Below are 15,318 nucleotides of genomic sequence, written 5' to 3'. Positions count from 1 at the left end.
TCTGCTCCACCATGCTCTCCACATCTCCACCAAGTCCCCCTCTCACCTCCATCATGTCCCCTCTCACCTCCATCATGTCCCCTCTCACCTCCATCATGTCCCCTCTCACCTCCATCATGTCCCCCTCTCACCTCCATCATCTCCCTCTCTCTCCTCCACCAAGTCCCCCTCTGCTCCACTATGTCCCTCTCTGCTCCACCATGTCCCCCTCTGTGCTCCATCATGTCCCCCTCTCTGCTCCATCATGTCCCCCTCCCTGCTCCACCATGTCCCCCTCTGTGCTCCATTATGTCCCTCTCTCTGCTCCATCATGTCCCCCTCTCTGCTCCATCATGTCCCCCTCTCTGCTCTATCATGTCCCCCTCTCTGCTCCATCATTTCCCCCTCTCTGCTCCATCATGTCCTCCTCTCTGCTCCATCATGTCCTCCTCTCTGCTCCACTATGTCCCCCTCTGTGCTCCATTATGTCCCTCTCTCTGCTCCATCATGTCCCCCTCTCTGCTCCATCATGTCCCCCTCTCTGCTCCACCCTGTCCTCCTCTCTGCTCCACCCTGTCCTCCTCTCTGCTCCATCATGTCCTCCTCTCTGCTCCACCCTGTCCTCCTCTCTGCTCCACCCTGTCCTCCTCTCTGCTCCACCCTGTCCCCCTCTCTGCTCCACCCTGTCCTCCTCTCTGCTCCACCATGTCCTCCTCTCTGCTCCACAATGTACTCCTCTCTGCTCCACCCTGTCCTCCTCTCTGCTCCATCATGTCCTCCTCTCTGCTCCACCCTGTCCTCCTCTCTGCTCCACCCTGTCCTCCTCTCTGCTCCACCCTGTCCTCCTCTCTGCTCCACCATGTCCTCCTCTCTGCTCCACCATGTCCTCCTCTCTGCTCCACAATGTACTCCTCTCTGCTCCATCATGTCCCACTCTGTCCCTTTATCTGCCCCTTTGTCTGCTTCAATCTTTGTGCCTCTCTCTGCTCTTCTCTGTTTTGACCCCCTCTCTCTCTCTCTCTCTCTCTGGTACTCTCACTCCTTTTGCACCTCACTTTCTGAGCCTCTCTTGGTCCCTCTCTCTGCTCCTCTCTATATACCTCTCTCCTCATTTCTCTGCTCCTCATTCTTTCGAACCTCTCTCACTCTCTGTCTCTTTGCACCTCACTTTATGAGCAGACCTCTGTCCCACTTTGTCCCTGTCTCTGTTCTTCTATCTGTCCCTCTGGGCTTGTGTGACTCCTCACTCATTGAAAGACTTCTCACAAGTTGGAGGAGCTGCATTTGATGATTGACAGCTGGGAGGACCAGTCACAGGGCGCACCCTGAGTTAAAAGTCCTGTGTAATCCCACCCCCCAGCACATGGCAGAGTGACTGCACCTGGGACCGGATCTCCAACAGTCCCTGCACTGAGGACAAACCAAAGGGACTGTGCACCTAAACCAGCCAGAGAGGTACGTGAGTGCAGGAGAAAAACCATACTACATCTATCTATCTATCTATCTATCTATCTATCTATCTATCTATCTATCTATCTATCTATCTATCTATCTATCTATCTATCTATCTATCTATCTATCTATCTATCCAATATCTATCTATCTATCTCATATCTATCTATCTATCTCATATCTATCTATCTATCTCATATCTATCTATCTATCCAATATCTATCTATCCAATATCTATCTATCTATCTATCTATCTATCTATCTATCTATCTATCTATCTATCTATCTATCTATCTATCTATCTATCTATCTATCTATCTATCTATCTATCTATCTATCTATCTATCTATCTATCCAATATCTATCTATCTATCTCATATCTATCTATCTATCTATCTCATATCTATCTATCTATCTCATATCTATCTATCTATCCAATATCTATCTATCCAATATCTATCTATCTATCCAATATCTATCTATCTATCTATCTATCTATCTATCTATCTATCTATCTATCTATCTATCTATCTATCTATCTATCTATCTATCTATCTATCCATCCATCTCTATTTTTAACATATTTTTATTTGGTAGTCTTAATTTGTTTTATTTTGTAAGTAGCATTATAATATTTAACATGTATACAGAATATTAAATGTTTCCTTTATTATAGTAAATGTTGTTTATGATTAAATAATGAGCTATTGATTACATAAATTACAGATGAGTGGCTATAACAATGTAATATAACATGAGATGATAATAAACTAATATAATATACAATGATATACTGTAACATTTCAATAATATAATGGACTTTAAAATAATGGTAATATAATTTACTGTGCTTTACTTTAACATCCCACTTCCCTTTTCCCTTCCCTTGGTTGAACTTGATGGACATGTGTCTTTTTTCAGCCGTACAAACTATGTAACTATGTAACTATGTAACTATGTAATATAAAGATAGTATATAAATAAGGACTGTAATATAACATAAGATATTGTTAATATAATAATTTAATTTACTGTGCTATAATATAACATGACATAAGTAACATAATAATAATACAAAAAGAATAAAATATAACATAAGATAATGATATAATATAATAATAATATACTGTGCTATAATATAACATGTCATGAAAATAAACGAATGTAATGGTCTGTGATATAACATTAGGTGACAATAATATAATAATATAATGGACTGAGATATATAACATGATGATGTAATATAAAGTTCCCGCACTGGAAAATCAACCTCATTTCGTGGTTTGGTGGAACCTCATGTGCTTTTATTATTGTAACAGATTATAAATGATACACAATCTAATAATCTTTGGAGGAGAAATACAAATGTTATAAATAACGGAAAAAACAAAAAAACAGATCAAGATTCTGCACAATGCGCAATAAAATGTAAAGCGATACCGTAATATACAGCTATATCGTACACAAGCTTCATCATCACGTGCGGAGATTACACAGAATGATGAAGTGACTCTAGATATTTGGCTTTTATATAATTACATGACGTGAAACACAACCATGGAGAGAAATATCATTCTGATAAGGCTCTGTTCCTGCACTCAGCATTACTGCCCCATACACATACAGACAAGGCTCTGCTCCTGCACTCAGCATTACTGCCCCATACACATACAGACAAGGCTCTGCTCCTGCACTCAGCATTACTGCCCCATACACATACAGACAAGGCTCTGCTCCTGCACTCAGCATTACTGCCTCATACTCATACAGACAAGGCTCTGCTCCTGCACTCAGCATTACTGCCCCATACACATACAGACAAGGCTCTGCTCCTGCACTCAGTATTACTGCCTCATACACATACAGACAAGGCTCTGTTCCTGCACTCAGCATTACTGCCCCATACACATACAGACAAGGCTCTGCTCCTGCACTCAGCATTACTGCCCCATACACATACAGACAAGGCTCTGCTCCTGCACTCAGCATTACTGCCTCATACTCATACAGACAAGGCTCTGCTCCTGCACTCAGCATTACTGCCCCATACACATACAGACAAGGCTCTGTACCTGCACTCAGTATTACTGCCCCATACACATACAGACAAAGCTCTGTTCCTGCACTCAGCATTACTGCCCCATACACATACAGACAAGGCTCTGCTCCTGCACTCAGCATTACTGCCTCATACACATACAGACAAGGCTCTGTACCTGCACTCAGCATTACTGCCCCATACACATACAGACAAGGCTCTGCTCCTGCACTCAGTATTACTGCCTCATACACATACAGACAAGGCTCTGTTCCTGCACTCAGTATTACTGCCTCATACACATACAGACAAGGCTCTGTTCCTGCACTCAGCATTACTGCCCCATACACATACAGACAAGGCTCTGCTCCTGCACTCAGCATTACTGCCCCATACACATACAGACAAGGCTCTGCTCCTGCACTCAGCATTACTGCCTCATACACATACAGACAAGGCTCTGTTCCTGCACTCAGCATTACTGCCCCATACACATGCAGACAAGGCTCTGCTCCTGCACTCAGCATTACTGCCTCATACACATACAGACAAGGCTCTGCTCCTGCACTCAGCATTACTGCCTCATACACATACAGACAAGGCTCTGTTCCTGCACTCAGCATTACTGCCTCATACACATACAGACAAGGCTCTGCTCCTGCACTCAGCATTACTGCCTCATACACATACAGACAAGGCTCTGCTCCTGCACTCAGTATTACTGCCCCATACACATACAGACAAGGCTCTGCTCCTGCACTCAGCATTACTGCCCCATACACATACAGACAAGGCTCTGCTCCTGCACTCAGCATTACTGCCCCATACACATACAGACAAAGCTCTGTTCCTGCACTCAGCATTACTGCCTCATACACATACAGACAAGGCTCTGCTCCTGCACTCAGCATTACTGCCTCATACACATACAGACAAGGCTCTGCTCCTGCTCTCAGTATTACTGCCTCATACACATACAGACAAGGCTCTGCTCCTGCACTCAGCATTACTGCCCCATACACATACAGACAAGGCTCTGCTCCTGCACTCAGCATTACTGCCTCATACACATACAGACAAGGCTCTGTTCCTGCACTCAGCATTACTGCCTCATACACATACAGACAAGGCTCTGCTCCTGCACTCAGCATTACTGCCTCATACACATACAGACAAGGCTCTGTTCCTGCACTCAGCATTACTGCCTCATACACATACAGACAAGGCTCTGCTCCTGCACTCAGTATTACTGCCTCATACACATACAGACAAGGCTCTGTACCTGCACTCAGCATTACTGCCTCATACACATACAAACAAGGCTCTGCTCCTGCACTCAGCATTACTGCCCCATACACATACAGACAAGGCTCTGCTCCTGCACTCAGCATTACTGCCCCATACATATACAGACAAGGCTCTGCTCCTGCACTCAGCATTACTGCCTCATACACATACAGACAAGACTCTGTACCTACACTCAGCATTACTGCCCCATACACATACAGACAAGGCCCTGCTCCTGCACTCGGCATTACTGCCTCATACACATACAGACAAGGCTCTGTTCCTGCTCTCAGTATTACTGCCTCATACACATACAGACAAGGCTCAGCTCCTTCACTCAGCATTACTGCCCCATACACATACAAACAAAGCTCTGTACCTGCACTCAGCATTACTGCCTCATACACATACAGACAAGGCTCTGTACCTGCACTCAGCATTACTGCCTCATACACATACAGACAAGGCTCTGTTCCTGCACTCAGCATTACTGCCCCATACACATACAGACAAGGCTCTGCTCCTGCACTCAGCATTACTGCCCCATACACATACAGACAAGGCTCTGCTCCTGCACTCAGCATTACTGCCCCATACACATACAGACAAGGCTCTGCTCCTGCACTCAGCATTACTGCCCCATACACATACAGACAAGGCTCTGTTCCTGCACTCAGCATTACTGCCCCATACACATACAGACAAGGCTCTGCACCTGCACTCAGCATTACTGCCCCATACACATACAGACAAGGCTCTGCTCCTGCACTCAGTATTACTGCCCCATACACATACAGACAAGGCTCTGCTCCTGCACTCAGCATTACTGCCCCATACACATACAGACAAGGCTCTGCACCTGCACTCAGCATTACTGCCCCATACACATACAGACAAGGCTCTGCTCCTGCACTCAGCATTACTGCCCCATACACATACAGACAAGGCTCTGCACCTGCACTCAGCATTACTGCCCCATACACATACAGACAAGTCTCTGTTCCTGCTCTCAGTATTACTGCCTCATACACATACAGACAAGGCTCTGTACCTGCACTCAGTATTACTGCCCCATACACATACAGACAAGGCTCTGCTCCTGCTCTCAGTATTACTGCCTCATACACATACAGACAAGGCTCTGCTCCTGCACTCAGCATTACTGCCCCATACACATACAAACAAAGCTCTGTACCTGCACTCAGCATTACTGCCCCATACACATACAGACAAGGCTCTGCTCCTGCTCTCAGCATTACTGCCCCATACACATACAGACAAGGCTCTGTACCTGCTCTCAGCATTACTGCCCCATACACATACAGACAAGGCTCTGTTCCTGCACTCAGCATTACTGCCTCATACACATACAGACAAGACTCTGCTCCTGCACTCAGTATTACTGCCTCATACACATACAGACAAGGCTCTGTTCCTGCACTCAGTATTACTGCCCCATACACATACAGACAAGGCTCTGTTCCTGCACTCAGTATTACTGCCCCATACACATACAGACAAGGCTCTGTACCTGCACTCAGCATTACTGCCTCATACACATACAGACAAGGCTCTGTTCCTGCACTCAGTATTACTGCCCCATACACATACAGACAAGGCTCTGTTCCTGCACTCAGTATTACTGCCCCATACACATACAGACAAGACTCTGCTCCTGCACTCAGTATTACTGCCTCATACACATACAGACAAGGCTCTGTTCCTGCACTCAGTATTACTGCCCCATACACATACAGACAAGGCTCTGCTCCTGCACTCAGTATTACTGCCTCATACACATACAGACAAGACTCTGCTCCTGCACTCAGTATTACTGCCCCATACACATACAGACAAGGCTCTGTTCCTGCACTCAGTATTACTGCCCCATACACATACAGACAAGACTCTGCTCCTGCACTCAGTATTACTGCCTCATACACATACAGACAAGGCTCTGTTCCTGCACTCAGTATTACTGCCCCATACACATACAGACAAGGCTCTGTACCTGCACTCAGCATTACTGCCCCATACACATACAGACAAGGCTCTGTACCTGCACTCAGCATTACTGCCCCATACACATACAGACAAGGCTCTGCTCCTGCACTAAGCATTACTGCCCCATACACATACAGACAAGGCTCTGCACCTGCACTCAGCATTACTGCCCCATACACATACAGACAAGGCTCTGTTCCTGCTCTCAGTATTACTGCCTCATACACATACAGACAAGGCTCTGCACCTGCTCTCAGTATTACTGCCCCATACACATACAAACAAGGCTCTGCTCCTGCTCTCAGTATTACTGCCTCATACACATACAGACAAGGCTCTGCTCCTGCACTCAGCATTACTGCCCCATACACATACAGACAAGGCTCTGTTCCTGCACTCAGCATTACTGCCTCATACACATACAGACAAGGCTCTGTTCTCGCACTCAGTATTACTGCCCCATACACATACAGACAAGGCTCTGTACCTGCACTCAGTATTACTGCCCCATACACATACAGACAAGGCTCTGCTCCTGCTCTCAGTATTACTGCCTCATACACATACAGACAAGGCTCTGTACCTGCACTTAGCATTACTGCCCCATACACATTCAAACAAAGCTCTGTACCTGCACTCAGCATTACTGCCCCATACACATACAAACAAAGCTCTGTACCTGCACTCAGCATTACTGCCCCATACACATACAGACAAGGCTCTGCTCCTGCACTCAGTATTACTGCCTCATACACATACAGACAAGGCTCTGTACCTGCACTTAGCATTACTGCCCCATACACATACAGACAAGGCTCTGCTCCTGCTCTCAGTATTACTGCCTCATACACATACAGACAAGGCTCTGCTCCTGCACTCAGCATTACTGCCTCATACACATACAGACAAGGCTCTGTTCCTGCACTCAGCATTACTGCCCCATACACATACAGACAAGGCTCTGTTCCTGCACTCAGCATTACTGCCTCATACACATACAGACAAGGCTCTGCTCCTGCACTCAGCATTACTGCCCCATACACATACAGACAAGGCTCTGTACCTGCACTCAACATTACTGCCCCATACACATACAGACAAGGCTCTGCTCCTGCACTCAGCATTACTGCCTCATACACATACAGACAAGGCTCTGTTCCTGCACTCAGCATTACTGCCCCATACACATACAGACAAGGCTCTGTTCCTGCACTCAGCATTACTGCCTCATACACATACAGACAAGGCTCTGCTCCTGCACTCAGCATTACTGCCCCATACACATACAGACAAGGCTCTGTACCTGCACTCAGCATTACTGCCCCATACACATACAGACAAGGCTCTGCTCCTGCACTCAGCATTACTGCCTCATACACATACAGACAAGGCCCTGTACCTGCACTCAGCATTACTGCCCCATACACATACAGACAAGGCTCTGTACCTGCACTCAGCATTACTGCCTCATACACATACAGACAAGGCTCTGTACCTGCACTCAGCATTACTGCCTCATACACATACAGACAAGGCTCTGCTCCTGCACTCAGCATTACTGCCCCATACACATACAGACAAGGCTCTGTTCCTGCACTCAGCATTACTGCCTCATACACATACAGACAAGGCTCTGCTCCTGCACTCAGTATTACTGCCTCATACACATACAGACAAGGCTCTGTACCTGCACTCAGCATTACTGCCCCATACACATACAGACAAGGCTCTGCTCCTGCACTCAGTATTACTGCTTCATACACATACAGACAAGGCTCTGTTCCTGCACTCAGCATTACTGCCCCATACACATACAGACAAGGCTCTGCTCCTGCACTCAGTATTACTGCCTCATACACATACAGACAAAGTTCTGCTCCTGCTCTCAGCATTACTGCCCCATACACATACAGACAAGGCTCTGCTCCTGCACTCAGCATTACTGCCTCATACACATACAGACAAGGCTCTGCTCCTGCACTCAGTTTTACTGCCTCATACACATACAGACAAAGCTCTGTTCCTGCTCTCAGTATTACTGCCTCATACACATACAGACAAAGCTCTGCTCCTGCACTCAGCATTACTGCCCCATACACATGCAGACAAGGCTCTGCTCCTGCACTCAGCATTACTGCCTCATACACATACAGACAAGGCTCTGTACCTGCTCTCAGTATTACTGCCCCATACACATACAGACAAGGCTCTGCTCCTGCACTCAGTATTACTGCCTCATACACATACAGACAAAGCTCTGTACCTGCACTCAGCATTACTGCCTCATACACATACAGACAAGGCTCTTCTCCTGCACTCAGCATTACTGCCTCATACACATACAGACAAGGCTCTGCTCCTGCACTCAGTATTACTGCCTCATACACATACAGACAAGGCTCTGTACCTGCACTCAGCATTACTGCCCCATACACATACAGACAAGGCTCTGCTCCTGCACTCAGTATTACTGCCTCATACACATACAGACAAGGCTCTGTTCCTGCACTCAGCATTACTGCCTCATACACATACAGACAAGGCTCTGCTCCTGCACTCAGTATTACTGCCTCATACACATACAGACAAGGCTCTGTTCCAGCACTCAGCATTACTGCCCCATACACATACAGACAAAGCTCTGTTCCTGCACTCAGCATTACTGCCTCATACACATACAGACAAGGCTCTGTTCCTGCACTCAGCATTACTGCCCCATACACATACAGACAAGGCTCTGCACCTGCACTCAGCATTACTGCCTCATACACATACAGACAAGGCTCTGTTCCTGCACTCAGCATTACTGCCCCATACACATACAGACAAGGCTCTGTTCCTGCACTCAGCATTACTGCCCCATACACATACAGACAAGGCTCTGTTCCTGCACTCAGTATTACTGCCCCATACACATACAGACAAGGCTCTGCTCCTGCACTCAGCATTACTGTCCCATACACCTACAGACAAGGCTCTGCTCCTGCTCTCAGTATTACTGCCTCATACACATACAGACAAGGCTCTGTACCTGCTCTCAGCATTACTGCCCCATACACATACAGACAAGGCTCTGTTCCTGCACTCAGCATTACTGCCCCATACACATACAGACAAGGCTCTGTACCTGCCCTCAGTATTACTGCCTCATACACATACAGACAAGGCTCTGCTCCTGCACTCAGCATTACTGCCTCATACACATACAGACAAGGCTCTGCTCCCGCACTCAGCATTACTGCCTCATACACATACAGACAAGGCTCTGCTCCTGCACTCAGCATTACTGCCTCATACACATACAGACAAGGCTCTGCTCCTGCACTCAGCATTACTGCCCCATACACATACAGACAAGGCTCTGCTCCCGCACTCAGTATTACTGCCCCATACACATACAGACAAGGCTCTGCTCCTGCACTCAGCATTACTGCCCCATACACATACAGACAAGACTCTGCTCCTGCACTCAGCATTACTGCCCCATACACATACAGACAAGGCTCTGCTCCTGCACTCAGCATTACTGCCTCATACACATACAGACAAGGCTCTGTTCCTGCACTCAGTATTACTGCCCCATACACATACAGACAAGACTCTGCTCCTGCACTCAGTATTACTGCCTCATACACATACAGACAAGGCTCTGTTCCTGCACTCAGTATTACTGCCCCATACACATACAGACAAGGCTCTGTACCTGCACTCAGCATTACTGCCCCATACACATACAGACAAGGCTCTGTACCTGCACTCAGCATTACTGCCCCATACACATACAGACAAGGCTCTGCTCCTGCACTAAGCATTACTGCCCCATACACATACAGACAAGGCTCTGCACCTGCACTCAGCATTACTGCCCCATACACATACAGACAAGGCTCTGTTCCTGCTCTCAGTATTACTGCCTCATACACATACAGACAAGGCTCTGCACCTGCTCTCAGTATTACTGCCCCATACACATACAAACAAGGCTCTGCTCCTGCTCTCAGTATTACTGCCTCATACACATACAGACAAGGCTCTGCTCCTGCACTCAGCATTACTGCCCCATACACATACAGACAAGGCTCTGTTCCTGCACTCAGCATTACTGCCTCATACACATACAGACAAGGCTCTGTTCTCGCACTCAGTATTACTGCCCCATACACATACAGACAAGGCTCTGTACCTGCACTCAGTATTACTGCCCCATACACATACAGACAAGGCTCTGCTCCTGCTCTCAGTATTACTGCCTCATACACATACAGACAAGGCTCTGTACCTGCACTTAGCATTACTGCCCCATACACATTCAAACAAAGCTCTGTACCTGCACTCAGCATTACTGCCCCATACACATACAAACAAAGCTCTGTACCTGCACTCAGCATTACTGCCCCATACACATACAGACAAGGCTCTGCTCCTGCACTCAGTATTACTGCCTCATACACATACAGACAAGGCTCTGTTCCTGCACTCAGCATTACTGCCCCATACACATACAGACAAGGCTCTGTTCCTGCACTCAGCATTACTGCCTCATACACATACAGACAAGGCTCTGCTCCTGCACTCAGCATTACTGCCCCATACACATACAGACAAGGCTCTGTACCTGCACTCAACATTACTGCCCCATACACATACAGACAAGGCTCTGCTCCTGCACTCAGCATTACTGCCTCATACACATACAGACAAGGCTCTGTTCCTGCACTCAGCATTACTGCCCCATACACATACAGACAAGGCTCTGCTCCTGCTCTCAGCATTACTGCCTCATACACATACAGACAAGGCTCTGTTCCTGCACTCAGCATTACTGCCTCATACACATACAGACAAGGCTCTGCTCCTGCACTCAGCATTACTGCCCCATACACATACAGACAAGGCTCTGTACCTGCACTCAGCATTACTGCCCCATACACATACAGACAAGGCTCTGCTCCTGCACTCAGCATTACTGCCTCATACACATACAGACAAGACTCTGTACCTGCACTCAGCATTACTGCCCCATACACATACAGACAAGGCCCTGTACCTGCACTCAGCATTACTGCCCCATACACATACAGACAAGGCTCTGTACCTGCACTCAGCATTACTGCCTCATACACATACAGACAAGGCTCTGTACCTGCACTCAGCATTACTGCCTCATACACATACAGACAAGGCTCTGCTCCTGCACTCAGCATTACTGCCCCATACACATACAGACAAGGCTCTGTTCCTGCACTCAGCATTACTGCCTCATACACATACAGACAAGGCTCTGCTCCTGCACTCAGTATTACTGCCTCATACACATACAGACAAGGCTCTGTACCTGCACTCAGCATTACTGCCCCATACACATACAGACAAGGCTCTGCTCCTGCACTCAGTATTACTGCTTCATACACATACAGACAAGGCTCTGTTCCTGCACTCAGCATTACTGCCCCATACACATACAGACAAGGCTCTGCTCCTGCACTCAGTATTACTGCCTCATACACATACAGACAAAGTTCTGCTCCTGCTCTCAGCATTACTGCCTCATACACATACAGACAAGGCTCTGTACCTGCACTCAGCATTACTGCCTCATACACATACAGACAAGGCTCTGCTCCTGCACTCAGTTTTACTGCCTCATACACATACAGACAAGGCTCTGCTCCTGCACTCAGCATTACTGCCCCATACACATACAGACAAGGCTCTGCTCCTGCACTCAGCATTACTGCCCCATACACATGCAGACAAGGCTCTGTTCCTGCACTCAGCATTACTGCCCCATACACATACAGACAAGGCTCTGTACCTGCTCTCAGCATTACTGCCTCATACACATACAGACAAGGCTCTGCTCCTGCACTCAGTATTACTGCCCCATACACATACAGACAAGGCTCTGCTCCTGCTCTCAGTATTACTGCCCCATACACATACAGACAAGGCTCTGCTCCTGCACTCAGTATTACTGCCTCATACACATACAGACAAAGCTCTGTACCTGCACTCAGCATTACTGCCTCATACACATACAGACAAGGCTCTTCTCCTGCACTCAGCATTACTGCCTCATACACATACAGACAAGGCTCTGCTCCTGCACTCAGTATTACTGCCTCATACACATACAGACAAGGCTCTGTACCTGCACTCAGCATTACTGCCCCATACACATACAGACAAGGCTCTGCTCCTGCACTCAGTATTACTGCCTCATACACATACAGACAAGGCTCTGTTCCTGCACTCAGCATTACTGCCTCATACACATACAGACAAGGCTCTGCTCCTGCACTCAGTATTACTGCCTCATACACATACAGACAAGGCTCTGTTCCAGCACTCAGCATTACTGCCCCATACACATACAGACAAAGCTCTGTTCCTGCACTCAGCATTACTGCCTCATACACATACAGACAAGGCTCTGTTCCTGCACTCAGCATTACTGCCCCATACACATACAGACAAGGCTCTGCACCTGCACTCAGCATTACTGCCTCATACACATACAGACAAGGCTCTGTTCCTGCACTCAGCATTACTGCCCCATACACATACAGACAAGGCTCTGTTCCTGCACTCAGCATTACTGCCCCATACACATACAGACAAGGCTCTGTTCCTGCACTCAGTATTACTGCCCCATACACATACAGACAAGGCTCTGCTCCTGCACTCAGCATTACTGTCCCATACACCTACAGACAAGGCTCTGCTCCTGCTCTCAGTATTACTGCCTCATACACATACAGACAAGGCTCTGTACCTGCTCTCAGCATTACTGCCCCATACACATACAGACAAGGCTCTGTTCCTGCACTCAGCATTACTGCCCCATACACATACAGACAAGGCTCTGTACCTGCCCTCAGTATTACTGCCTCATACACATACAGACAAGGCTCTGCTCCTGCACTCAGCATTACTGCCTCATACACATACAGACAAGGCTCTGCTCCCGCACTCAGCATTACTGCCTCATACACATACAGACAAGGCTCTGCTCCTGCACTCAGCATTACTGCCTCATACACATACAGACAAGGCTCTGCTCCTGCACTCAGCATTACTGCCCCATACACATACAGACAAGGCTCTGCTCCCGCACTCAGTATTACTGCCCCATACACATACAGACAAGGCTCTGCTCCTGCACTCAGCATTACTGCCCCATACACATACAGACAAGGCTCTGCACCTGCACTCAGTATTACTGCCCCATACACATACAGACAAGACTCTGCTCCTGCACTCAGCATTACTGCCCCATACACATACAGACAAGGCTCTGCTCCTGCACTCAGCATTACTGCCTCATACACATACAGACAAGGCTCTGCTCCTGCACTCAGTATTACTGTCCCATACACATACAGACAAGGCTCTGTTCCTGCACTCAGCATTACTGCCCCATACACATACAGACAAGGCTCTGCTCCTGCTCTCAGTATTACTGCCTCATACACATACAGACAAGGCTCTGTACCTGCACTCAGCATTACTGCCCCATACACATACAGACAAGGCTCTGTACCTGCACTCAGTATTACTGCCCCATATACATACAGACAAGGCTCTGCTCCTGCTCTCAGCATTACTGCCTCATACTCATACAGACAAGGCTCTGTACCTGCTCTCAGTATTACTGCCTCATACACATACAGACAAGGCTCTGCTCCAGCACTCAGCATTACTGCCTCATACACATACAGACAAGGCTCTGCTCCTGCACTCAGTATTACTGCCCCATACACATACAGACAAGGCTCTGTACCTGCACTCAGCATTACTGCCCCATACACATACAGACAAGGCTCTGCTCCTGCACTCAGCATTACTGCCCCATACACATACAGACAAGACTCTGCTCCTGCACTCAGCATTACTGCCCCATACACATACAGACAAGGCTCTGCTCCTGCACTCAGCATTACTGCCTCATACACATACAGACAAGGCTCTGCTCCTGCACTCAGTATTACTGTCCCATACACATACAGACAAGGCTCTGTTCCTGCTCTCAGTATTACTGCCTCATACACATACAGACAAGGCTCTGTACCTGCACTCAGCATTACTGCCCCATACACATACAGACAAGGCTCTGTACCTGCACTCAGTATTACTGCCCCATACACATACAGACAAGGCTCTGCTCCTGCTCTCAGCATTACTGCCTCATACACATACAGACAAGGCTCTGCTCCTGCACTCAGTATTACTGTCCCATACACATACAGACAAGGCTCTGTTCCTGCACTCAGCATTACTGCCCCATACACATACAGACAAGGCTCTGCTCCTGCTCTCAGTATTACTGCCTCATACACATACAGACAAGGCTCTGTACCTGCACTCAGCATTACTGCCCCATACACATACAGACAAGGCTCTGTACCTGCACTCAGTATTACTGCCCCATACACATACAGACAAGGCTCTGCTCCTGCTCTCAGCATTACTGCCTCATACTCATACAGACAAGGCTCTGTACCTGCTCTCAGTATTACTGCCTCATACACATACAGACAAGGCTCTGCTCCAGCACT

At 47.5% G+C, this 15,318-nt stretch overlaps 1 protein-coding gene across 1 annotated transcript in view; it reads left to right on the top strand.

Annotated features, from left to right (window-relative positions):
• Window positions 1-687: 687 nt before the first annotated feature.
• Window positions 688-15,318, top strand: part of DMBX1 (diencephalon/mesencephalon homeobox 1) — a 116,935-nt gene continuing 102,304 nt past the window's right edge. Inside the window, exon 1 of the mRNA XM_075848297.1 lies at window positions 688-1,434. The gene's annotated coding sequence lies outside the window, so the exon portion shown is untranslated. The remainder of the gene's footprint in view (window positions 1,435-15,318) is intronic.

This window comes from Rhinoderma darwinii, unplaced genomic scaffold (assembly GCF_050947455.1).
Source record: "Rhinoderma darwinii isolate aRhiDar2 unplaced genomic scaffold, aRhiDar2.hap1 Scaffold_34, whole genome shotgun sequence".
NCBI classification, from domain to species: Eukaryota; Metazoa; Chordata; class Amphibia; order Anura; family Rhinodermatidae; genus Rhinoderma; species Rhinoderma darwinii.
This window is presented reverse-complemented; position numbering and strand designations above follow the sequence as displayed.